This window comes from Gavialis gangeticus, unplaced genomic scaffold, assembly GCF_001723915.1.
Source record: "Gavialis gangeticus isolate Ggan-Ray unplaced genomic scaffold, GavGan_comp1, whole genome shotgun sequence".
Classification (NCBI taxonomy): domain Eukaryota; kingdom Metazoa; phylum Chordata; order Crocodylia; family Gavialidae; genus Gavialis; species Gavialis gangeticus.
In genome coordinates, this window is record NW_017728991.1 from 11,494,791 (window position 1) to 11,506,193 (window position 11,403).

Sequence of the window (11,403 nt, forward strand, 5' to 3'; positions counted from 1 at the left end):
GAAGGCATACTCATGTCCCTCCCCATCAATCCTACCCAGCAAAGGGACAATTTGTCAGCTCACTTTTCTTAAATACAAGAAAATATAATCAGCTCTCAGGAAACATCCTTGTTGTTGTTGTATTTTGCGGGCATTTCACAAACGGGGCAATGAGCGACAAGTCTGCAAAAGCCAGTCCAATAAATGTAAGACCCTCTGTGAGAAACCCTGTTGTTTGGCTATTAAGAGGAGAGAAAGAGAGAGAGAGATTTCGAGCTGGTGGGGCCTTGAGTAAAGCAGCTGGTTGGTGTTTAGTGGATTTTATCAGCAGTGGCGGATTGGCTTTCATTAAGCCATAGAGAGGCAGCAGGAGCAATTTACCCGAGCACACCATTACACACTCCCCTAGAGTAGGCCTGTATCATTTGTGACTTTTCCGACATTAGCTCTAGGAGTTGTGAAACACTGCACAGAGCTGGCCCTCATCTTCATTTTTGTGTGGAAATGGAACTGCCAAAAGGAAAAACTTGAAAGGTCGTTTCTCCCATTTGCTTTTCAGTTTCCTCGTTGGAAACCTTTGTTACATCCCCAGCCCCTGTGACCTAAGCCAATCCTAGCAGAGAGCTTCTGATGTTTAATGTAGCTTTCTGAGACAGCCATGTACTTATTATGTCAATGGAAACTATGCTCCGTGTGGGATCTGATGCTTTTGATGTAGAAGAAGGGCTGCCGCAGGAGGCCGACTTTTTACTCCATATGGGAAATGCACAAAGAGATCTCTTATGAAAGCAGCCTCCATTTGCCAACACCTTCACCAGATGAATTGATTGACATGGTAGCCACTGGCTCGTCTCCTGGCTTTGGAGACACAAGCGTGCAGCCGTAACTCCCATTTCAAAATGAGGACAATGTATTTTCTACCAAAAAAAAAAAAAAGATCAGCCCTGGTACACCAAATATCCGCTGGCAAACCTGCCAGGAGCCAGACTTAATGTTGGAACTACAAAGGTTTATTACTAGAATCGGCAATGATTAAAATGCAGAAAATGCTTGGGGGGGGGAAAGCCTGAAACTTGCTATAGTTGTATCTTTGTGCAAATTTTGAAAGAAAATAATCAAAGCCTCTATAGCTTTGAGGCAAAGCCATCTTTCAGCCTCAGCATGAGAAATGGCACTCTTATGGACAATTTGGGGGTAAGATCTCCAAAAGATACTGTAAGAGAAATGGTCCAGCCATAACCCTTGTTGGCAGAAATTGGGTGTAAAATGCTGCAAATTTCAAATGATCTGGGAACTTAAGTATCAAGTGATGGCAAAGCAGGTGAAGATAAGCATATACATGTAAGAACAATACAAGGAAAACTTATGTCTTTGGTGCCTAGTTCTGTTCTCAGTCACATGGATAGAGGTGAGGGTGGAGGTCAGCTCCAGAAATGTTGCAGGACTATAAGGTTTAATGTAAGCTTCTGGGATGTTTTTTAGCCTGTTAACGGATAGGTTGCTGAGCTCCCCCACTAGGATCTGTGACTTTTCTGTAAATTGATTCATACTGTATGTAATCCAAGCAGAGCCAATATGCCTCACTTACTTTGAGGGGTCACATCTGAACGAAGTGAGTGTGAAATACAAGTATTTTATGCCCAATGTACACAGGATCTATAATTGCACAAGGAACAAGGAGGAAAAGAAGCAAACCCAGTGCAATTAAAGAGGTAGGCAGAGCTAACTGGAGAAATCTGCACATCTTTGATAGAGCTGTGAGATTCCCCAGCCCATTTCTGCTTGAATTTTTAGGAAGAATTTAAAACCGGGTGATGCATTCACTGTTCTTCACACCAGGCCTGATTCCCACTCACCCCATTCTGGCAGCTTGATGGCCTCTTAAAGAGGGAGTAATTACAGTGGCACACACTTTATGGGCCCATTACTCTACCAGAGAGGTGTAAGCAGGCTTTAATGCAAGTGAGAATCAGGCCTACTTATTTTTAATACAGTGCTTTTGATATGGTTGTATTTTATCTTCAGTTCTATATATGCATCTCGGGCCTCTCCTATGCTTTTGTGTATTATTTCTATTGCTTGATATGGCACTCACTCTTCCTGTGTAATAGTATTGCCTTTTCAATAAAATATGAGAATGTTAGGGGTGAGGAGTAAGCTGTTAATTCAAGTCACATACTGGGTAAGTGGCAGGGGAATGTGGTCCTGTGTGTTTTAAACTGATGCCTTTTTCATCCTTTCAGATGTGTCTGTGGTTCTACACTGACTACAGGCCTGTTTCTAAGACGTTTATGCATCGCCAGCTAGCCTCCACTTACTGCAGGTGAAGATGCCATGAACACAGCTCCCGTGGCACTATATTGTTCTGAACTTTTTTGGTGCTTCTCTGTTATTGCTGGATTTTGTCTTGGCTTCTTTTTCTTTTTTCAGCCACGTGAATATATATATGCGAGTGTGTATGTGTGCGCGCATACACCCACACAGGTTCTCTCTTGGAGAGTCCCCTTTCATAAGCAAACACTGCAGTTTGTTCCTACAGTCTATGTGAAATCCTTGGATGTTTAAGTCATTTTATTAATCAATATTATTAGTAAGTCCTTTTCTCTACCTGTTTGTAGCTTCCTAAAGAGTGAGTAGAGATTTCAAGATTTTCTCCTGGTTTCTTTCCTTCGTGGTTAGAGTATGAATTTATTATTCTATTAATTTGTACTGCAGTATCCCCTGGAAACCTCAGTCATGGCCCAATGTGCTAGGCACTGCACAAACACATAAGAGACACTGCCTTCCACAAAAAACTTCTTATTTCTCCAGCTTTCCCCCCACAGCCCTTTAGCTTCTTGTTTCCTTTTGCAAAATCCTCTTTCTTGCCCTGTTCTCTTGGAAATTCTCTGTATTCTCAACAGTTTTGCTAAACTATTTTAATGGAAAATAACTAATGCCATTTTCAACAAGATATTAGGCATTGTGATTTGTATAAGAAACCAGGGTGAAGGATAGATTATCTGGTGACTGTGGGCGTCTTACATCTTGCACTGTAGCATCTGGTGCTGGCCACTGTCAGAGACAGGACGGTGCAACAGAAACAGCTCGAGTCTTATTCTTTGCTTCTATATAAATGATATATGGCTCCTCCAATCCACTTGGCCAACTCCATAATCATGGGTGACTGGTGCCTCCTGAGTCTGGGGGAGCACCAGATCACCAATGGGGGGGGGGTCCCCCAATGGCTGATCACCAACTGGTGGGGGGGGCCTGGTTGGCCAATCACCAAGCCAGCGGTGAAACCAGAAGCATAATTCTGGTTTCGCAGCTAGTGTTTTCAGGGGGTGCATGGCCGATCTCAGGGGGTGCATGTGCACCCGCATGCACCCCCTATGCGTCACCAATGTCCGTAATTACTGTGTCAGTCTAGAACCCCTCGTTGAGTAGGAAAGCTTTGGTGGCCCCTAGCTATCAGTTTTCATAAGCCTTCCAAACTCGGCGCGTAATGCTAATAAAAATTCAAGTTGCTTCACCAGAATCTTCTACTTGGCCTCTATTCGTTTCTACTGACCTCTTTGTTTTTGGTCGGGGTACCAGTACTCCCATGAAACAGCAGGCTCGATAGTGGAGGTTGCTTTGTTCCAAGTGTTTTATTCTGCCAACGAAAGGAAGATAACTTCAATGTTTAAGTAATTAAACAATGCAGATCTATCAAGAAATGCAGTATTTGATGGGGAAATGTTTTCTGTTCTAGGATCGAAAAGGCTTTTTTATCCCAAAAAATACTATCAAACTAAGCACAGCTAACATATGGAAGGTTGTTACTTGAAAAGGACTATCAAATACATATTGTTTTGTAAGATGAGAATGAGACAGAACAAATAAATAACTGAATTGTCCTATTCATGAAAAGGGGGAGGGGCTTTAATTGATCAACACTCAAGAATATGACAGTATACCATAATCACTTAACACATAGGAGGGGGACGGGGAGAATGCACATAATTTGATATGACAGATTTCCTTATTTCTCTGTTAATGATGGCAGTAATCCAGGAAGCTTTTTAGCTGGTTCTAAATGTACATCCGAGCACCTCGACCTGTTTAATGTAATGCTTGTTTAGCATGAGCTAAGTGCTCGTTACCGTTAGTGCAAATCCTCTTTATTCTGGTTTATGGGGTGATTCGTTTGGAAAGTGACAACACAATGCATAGAAATATTACAGTCCAGTTTTCCCCCAACAGTGGTAATTGCAGACACTGGCATATGGTTCTTGGCCTTATGCCCAGGAGAAAACTCCCATTGACTTCAGTGGCGCAGGATCAGACCTGAAGTGCCTTAAACCAAGGAGGATTCCAACACAATGAACAAACTTCACTAATCAACAACATACTGTGGACCAGACCCCACCTTTTGGTTATATGTGCAGATGCTGAAGCCAGTTGCATAGCCTAGAATATATTGGATTGGTAGTAGGGAACTACTAGGGTAAGGTGCCCTCAGTGTGTCCAGGTTCCACATCAGGGGCATAAGGGGAGGTGGAGCTAGTCTACTTCCCAAGTGTAGTGATACTGCTGCTGCCATATCACTCCATCAACGTGCATGATGGGAAATTCCTTCCCCACTGTGAACTCCCCCTAATCTACCTTCTAAACTGCTTTATCCACACGCTGATGTGTAAATTAAACTCTTCCCTCCAATATGCACCCAAATGTACCGTATATCAAACCAGATTTGGTGGCACAAGGCCTCATCATGCTATGATGCCCCACACTAGCTCTCACGTGCTAGCTCCCGAACCAGAAGCAGGGCAGCTGTGCAAGCTATAATGCAGAGTGCTGGTCTCTGCACAATACCACCCTAAGGGAAGCTAGTAGGTGCAGAAGTATCAGTGCAAGTATTAGCATAGTGCTACCTTGCACCCTACATGAATCTTTACCATTTAGTTACTTGGGAGATTGCTATGAGTCACAAATTAATCCCCCTTAAAGGGACATCCCACCCTCTAACACAGGTACTTTCAATCTTTTCCATTTCATGCCTCCAGAAGAAAAGTTTCTGGATTTCCCATGCTCTCTAACATTAATGCAGAGTAACTGCAGCCCCTACATGAGAACTTAAGAGTTAAGGAGGGGGGCAGGGGCTGCACATATCTGTATGCTTTCATCTTGAGTTGAGCACGGAGGAGAGCATCAGGCATGGCATGTGCATCCAGTACAGATCAACCTGCTTACCACTCATCTGCCATGACAGTACTATTTTTAACTTCCCATTTGGGAATAAAAGGGGCAGAGAAACTATGAGGGTGTGAAGTTCACTCCAGTCCAGGGCACCAGCAAAAAGCCTAGGAAGTTATTTTGATGGCTTTGGTCAGACTTAAATAGTATCCAGATCTTAGGCTGGCTCTCAGCAGATGGGATGTTTCTCACATTCAGCAGACTAGGAACCTAGTCTGCACACCTGAAATGAGCATGCATTCCTATATTTTGTACTTGGCTAAAAATGGACAATCCCCATGTACCTTCTGATTTTTCCATATATCCTTCTTTAGGACACTGACAGCTCCTCTTACTTTTGCTTCCTATTATTAGGTTTTACCCTCCTCCCGACAACTCCCTGTAGTAGTGGAAGGATACCTTGGAAATAACATTTAAAATATGAGAATGTTATTAAAGATTTAAAAACCCATTTTAAAAGATCAATAACACTCTCCAGTCAACATAGCCAAGAAGATACACATTTTTTTTTCCTTCAGGTGAGGAAAGCACTCAACATCTGGCCTAATTTCTTCCAATTGATTTTAAGTCTGTCCATTTGTGAATTAAGCAAAAAGGCTAAGCAGATTTTGTATTTCTGGGCACTGTGTGCCCCAGAGGGCAGAAGGCAGGATGCATTTTCCAAGTGCTGCACTTTGGATTTAGCTGCATGGCTCCTGTTGTTTCAAAGGAAGGAGAAGCCACCAGGGCCTTGTATGGCTCCTGCTTTTCTCTCCTATATTTCTCTCCATATTATGACATGACTGACAGCCAGGGATGCTTGTTTTCTCTGTTTAAAACTCACAAATTCTCTGATGTAAATTTGCAGATTCTCCAATTTAAAAACCCCAAATCCACGTTTCTCTGCATTTATATAGCGACATTTCTTTTTATACAGAAATCAGTTGAACACAAGGTTTTATTGATATATTTACAATTTTAAAGCAATTCGGTAGCCCACCTCAGTCACTATAATAAAAGACATTCTAAATACCTATAAATTTTGGCGTTTGATTTTGGGGTTTTTTTCATGGAAAATTAGAGCTCCCTCTGCCCCTTTGCTCACCAGGACATAGGTCTGGATGCAACTGCCCCCTCCCCACCTCAATGTTTTGTGGCACTGAGCAGCCCTAATATGCCAGTACCCTGCCTGTGTTAGTGCCCCTCACTCCTGACCCACAGCTCTCCAGCCCTGCTGGTGCCCCTCACTCCACACCCACAGACCCAGGGCTCTGCCACAGCCCCTCACTTCCCACCCATAGCTCCCCATCCCCTGAACCTTACTGGTGCCCCTCACTGCCAACCCATAGCCCCCCAGCCCTGGCAGTGCCCCTCACTCCTCAACCCACAGCCCCTCCACCGCACCACCCTGGCTCCCCACCAGCCCTGCTGTAGGGGCCCCCAGCTGCCAGGGCTACAGGGCCAGAGACCTGGGTCCACAGCCTCCTGCCCCAAGAAGTGCCCAAGCCCCAGCTGTGGGAGGTGGCTGCTGCTGCGACCAGAGCAGAGCCTGGGTCCATCGCCCCCACGGGCGGCATGGCTGGAGCACAGGCCATGGAGGGGCGGATGCAGATGAGCAGCTGTGGGCTCAGGGCTCCCTGTCCTGCTGCCATCCTCCCAGAGCCTCCACAGCACAGCAGGTGGGACCCAGTGCAGGAGGGCAGGGTGGGGCTTGATGTTTCCACCAGGAGCCCTGCGCCACCATAGCAAAGAGCCCCCGGCCCACCTGGCATCAGCAGGGGTGGCAGAGCAGAGTTGTGCCCCATGCTGTTGCCAGGCAGGCAGGGGATGCCTTGCTATGGTGGTGTGGGGCTCCTGGTAGCAGGCCCAAGCTTCCCTGCCCCACTCTGCCCTGCTGTACTAGGTCCCATCTGCCAGGCTGTGAAAGCCCCTGGGGGGGAAGGCAGCAGGGCAGGGAGCACCAAACCCACAGCCATCAGCCAGCATCCACCCCCACATCATATCCTGCCCCAGGAGTGCATGCAGCAGCAGGAAGCCAGCTCCCCCCCCCCCGCTTTACCCCCTGGATGAACCACCCATGGCTGTTCTGCTCCCCACCCAGGCCCTACGGCCATGCATTCCCGCCCCTGACCCCAAGCCCTGTGTACTGCCCTGGCTGGCTAGAGCCCCCAGCCACAGCTGCAGCCTCAGCCCTGACCAACTCACTCCCCCCCTCATTATGGGGGCCTCAATTCTGCCTCCCCCCACCACGACTTACCTGCCAGGGGCTCCATGAACTGCTCTCCAGGATACTTGGCTGCCACATACCTGGAACTCTGCCAGCCTGCAAGGGCAAACCTGCCGTTTCCTGCATTTTTCTCTTTTAAAGGAGAAAATCTGCACTTTTCTCCTTAAAGTGGTAAAAACACTGAGTTTTTCCACATTTTGCCATGGCAAACGAAAACCCCAGATCCCTACTGATAGCCCAGCAGATATCTCAGTTTTGTCTAAAGCCACATCTGTGTATGTAGTCACAAAGCTGTTACAACTGGAGTAATCCAGTATACTCTGACTCACTCTCACCGTTCAGATGAAACTCATTAATTGTAGATAACTGTTGTATTTGGCCAATTATGAATATGGTTCAAGGTTCTCTCCACAAGCATCTTTGTAATGTTCTCTGTAACAAAGAAGAAAGAAGACAATGTTAATAAATGTGATTACGAAGTGAAAATATCTGACATTTATCTGAAGAGTACAAAGAATCTATTATTTCCATGACTATCTATGACAAAACCTGTAAATACTACTAAATTGACTGGAAAAACTGTACAGAATGCCTTTGATCCAGAACTTTTCATCTAAAATGAAATGTAGCAGCCTCGGCCATCACAGTTCTGCTATATATAATGGAGATCAGCATTGCCTAATAGCATTTGTTGTTCATTTCCTGTTTTACCTGCAGACCGAGGGATAATATGTACACACTTCAATGAAATCATAGCTATACATCTATCATCTGTGCCACATTTTTATCGCCAACATATGCATTTATTTCTACTATTGCTCTCCTCTGTCTTACTACTAGCTTCAAAACACATTCAATAAAGAAAGCAAGATAACTGAAGGACGAGAGGATTATTGGAAATACAGGAATACTTAATTTAAACTGTTCAGAGATCATTTTTCTCTCGCACTCACTTTTTAACAGAATGAGGCCATTATTTCAATCAACACAATAGCTTATTCTTCCATGGCATCTTTCATCCAAGGCTCATAAGATACTTTAAAAACATTATTTAATACTCCAAACACTCTTGTATTATTTTATCTGTTTTAAGGATGAGTAAATTGTGACACCATAAAAATGATTTGCCTCAATTCATTAAAAAAGGCCTTGGTAAAGGCAAGAGTCTTGGGTTCGTGTCTAACCACAGCACCATAAACCCTTCTATTTCAAACAGGAGTTTGCGCCATTATTTAGAAAGTGGGTCTGGATTATAGCTAATTTCTCATCCTTTGCCTGTAATATAAAGTCATATCATTTGGGATTTTTTTAAATAAATATAATTAATAATTACTACTTTATGATTTTGAGCCTTACATTTTATCAGGTATATTGATGCATTGAAAACACTATCTTGTTTGGGTAAGAAGTGTAGCCTAGAGAACTGTAATTCAGTGAAACAGGAGTACTCTCATTCTTTGAAGGAGCCAGTGGCCACGTCTACATGGGTGCTTAACTGCAGAGTAGACTAATTAGCTGCGGAATAAAACATAACCGTCTACACATACAGCACTCAGTCAACTAATTAACACTGCTGTGATTCCCTGACAGTACTATCTTACAGCAGGGTAACTGACTGCAATTAAAAGCACATGTAGACACTGACCCCAGGCATAAATTACACCCAATCAGCCTACGCCAGCCAACAGGGGGCCGGACTCCTTCCTGCCATCTAGCCACACGGCTCCACACTTTCAGCACCCTTGTGCCCCAGTCAGCCCCTCTGCTGCCCATCACCAGGAGCTGAATCCCAGGGCTAACCACCCTGTGCCACCAGCCATGACAAACTACTCCGCCCCAGCTCAAATTGCTGCTGACTCAGGGCATGTGTAGATACTGCACCCAGGAGTAGTTTCTTCTGGCTGAAACTGCTCCAGAATTTATTGCTTCAGATTAATTGCACATACAGATGCACTCCCTGTAGAACAGATTCACTCTGGTTCAGTTGTTCCTCTCTCCATTAATATTAAAATAGAACATTGTCCCTGATCCTGAATGGTCCTCAAGGCTCAAATACCTGTTAATAAATGGAAGGACTCAAAGGAAGATCTGAATTCCCACTCTCTTATTTGCCTCCTTTCTACATAAGAATAAAAGCCTATACTAGAACCTGGCTTGCTAGAAATGGTCGTGCTTAAACATAACGGTAGGGAACAAGTTCTGATCCCATGTGGAGGGCATCAACAACATATTTTTGTGTTGAAGCCATTGATTTAGGAATGTTTTGGCCAATACTGACTAAAGATCCCCAGAGGATTATGGAATTTCTCTTTATTTTTCTTTTGCGTTGGGGATGGACGGCTAGAATAGTTCACAGAGGTTTTGTAGACATAGCTCAAATTTATGTCTGCAATTAATTTCTGTATTTCAGTAAAGGGCATTATACCTTGTCTTCCTACCATTTTAAATAATAAATTAATCTAATGCATTGTAACTATAGCCTGGAAAGTAGAGAGGCAAAGGGATAGGCTAACCCTGTTCACAAATCTTCCAATGTCTTTTCCAAGCTTAATAATTAACATATATTGATAAGAGCCATTTAAAGAACTGAAACAAAGCTTTTATGTAGCTCTTAATACAGCTATGAGGATTCCCCAACCCAAAATAGCAGCCATCATATAGCTTTGGGGCATTATACATTCCTGTATTTTTTTCCAGGACACCGCAAACATTCAAATGATGGTTGCAAAAATCAAGTCTTCAAAAGGAATATTCCTCACAGCACTAGATCTTGTAGATGGCTGTGGAGTCAAATCCCTATTACTTGAGTTGATGCAAGAATTCAGAGGAAACTCAAGAGTTCTCTTACTTGATATTAGTTTCTTATATTCTGTGAAAGACACTTACCAACAACAGCCATGCTTACACCTAACTGTAGTAAACTGAGCTCTGATCCCAATGTTAAGGGTATAAATCAAAGTCTTCATCAATATATTTTGTGTGAGGCAAATATTGCAGCAAACTGAAAAGCCTTTTTCTATGCAGTACCCTTGGCCTAACCCCTAACAATTCTGCTAAAGAAATTGGTAACTATTTACCATGCTGAAAAATATCTGAATAGTAGGGCTGTGAGAAGCTTTGGGTGCTGATTAGATTCGAAGGAGATTTCGGCCTGATTCAGCGGCCGAATCTCTGAATCCAAATCGAATCAGGAGACCAATTAAAATGTCCAAATCGAGTCAAAGCTCTCCAAATTGATTCAGAAATGAGTCAGAGACCTTCAGCAATTTGGGCAGTCCCCGCTGGCTGCAGCAGGGAGCTGGACCCGGACTCCACGCTGGTAAGTAGGGAGCAGGGGGGGCAGGGGCAGGAGACCATGGAGGGACCCTTGCTAGGTCCCATCCCCTGCCTGCTCCCCCCACCCCACTGACCCCTGCCCACTCTCCCATCCCACCATGCCTGCCCTGCCTGGCCCCAGCTCCTGGTTGCTTTTAAAAAAGCCCCTACTCACTGGGTGTTGCCAGGCAGGAGGGCAATCCCCACTGCCCCCCCACTGCCCCATGCCATGTGGGAGGCTCTGCCATGAGCCCTACGACCCCCACCTACTCTCCCAGCCCCCACATGGCTGCCCCACCCGCCCCAGCTCCCGGTCCTTAAAAAAACAAAAAACGAAAAAAGAAAACCCCAGTCTCACCAGCTGCTGCAGCAGCCTTGGGGCTTCTGGGGGCCTGTGACAAAGCCCCACCCCCACCCCACAGCAAAGCACAGTGGGGGCAGCAGGGATTGCCTCCTTTCCCCTGCCTGGCAGAAGCCAGTGTGTCCAAGGTTTTTTGCTTTTTTATCTTAAAGGGCTGGTACCTGGGGCAGGGGGAGCAGCCATGGGGGGTCTGGGATAGAGGGCAGGGGTTGGGGGAATCATGGCAGAGCCCCCCACGTGCATGGGACAGTGGGGTCAGATCACCCCCCGCTGGGCAGGAGCTGGTGAGTGAGGGCTTTTTTTTTTTTTTTTTTTAAAGAGC